Below are 955 nucleotides of genomic sequence, written 5' to 3'. Positions count from 1 at the left end.
CCGGGTGGGCTGCATCCGTCAGGGCGGGGGCAGGGGCAGCCAGGCTGGCGGCTCGGTCCCAGGTGCCGCTGCCGTGGCTCGGCACGGATCCTGCAAACGAGCGGACCCGAGCAGGACGGGCCAGACCTCGGGGGTCTGCGCTGGGGGATGATACAGGGGCACCATGGGGGGTTTAAGCAGGACAGGAGGGTGCTGGGGCCTGGGATGCTGACTCTGTGCCCCGGGAGACTTGCGCCTCTCTGTCAGCCCTTCCCTCCGGGATGTCCCCAGTCCTATCCCCTTAAACCCCGTTCTGAGGAGCAATGACAAATCAGGAAGCTAATGAGAAATTAATAAGGCAGCTGTGCTAACAACTAATGATAATAGCAAAGTCGTTAAAAAAAGATTCTTTACATGTTTTTAATTACAGCAATTAGGGGAAGTCAATAAAAATCTCCCGCGCCCCTTCTCCATGCACCCTGCTTCACTCTGCTTTCCTCAACTGCTGTGTGCTTCCAACCTGCGAATGGCCAGGCAGGATGGAGGCAGTGGGTGCCCCAACCTTGCCCCCGGAGCCAAGGTCATGCCAGGATGCTCCCGGCACTGGGCCACGGGTTGGGGCAGGGAGGGATGCCGGGGAGCGCCGGGGCTGAGCCCTCCTTGCTCTGGCTGCAGGGGCAGGGGTCCCCAGTCTGGCGTGCGAGTGATGGGGCTGTGCAGCTCCGGGTACTGCAGGGATGGATCCTGGTATGAGTGCAGCCCTGGGCATGCAGGAGCAGCCCGTGGGGTCTGAGCTACCCCACTACCATCCCACGCCCTGTGCCAGCCGAGCCACCCCAGCTGAGGAGGGGAGCAGAGAGCAGGGCAGCCCCTCTGCGTCCCCTGGGGGAGCCCATCCCCGTAGCCTCCAGCCTGCTCCCCAGCCAGACCCGGGGCCGGACCCGGCTGGGTCCTCGGGCCTGTTGCCGGCCCCTCC

General features: G+C 63.9%; 1 protein-coding gene across 1 annotated transcript in view; it reads left to right on the top strand.

Annotated features, from left to right (window-relative positions):
* The window catches only part of LOC103914934 (protein sidekick-2-like), a gene marked incomplete at its 5' end in the record, with an annotated part of 38233 nt that overhangs the window by 8981 nt on the left and 28297 nt on the right, over positions 1 to 955 (top strand).

Source organism: Pygoscelis adeliae, unplaced genomic scaffold (assembly GCF_000699105.1).
Source record: "Pygoscelis adeliae isolate BGI_AS28 unplaced genomic scaffold, ASM69910v1 Scaffold184, whole genome shotgun sequence".
In the NCBI taxonomy this organism is placed as follows: Eukaryota; Metazoa; Chordata; class Aves; order Sphenisciformes; family Spheniscidae; genus Pygoscelis; species Pygoscelis adeliae.
This window is presented reverse-complemented; position numbering and strand designations above follow the sequence as displayed.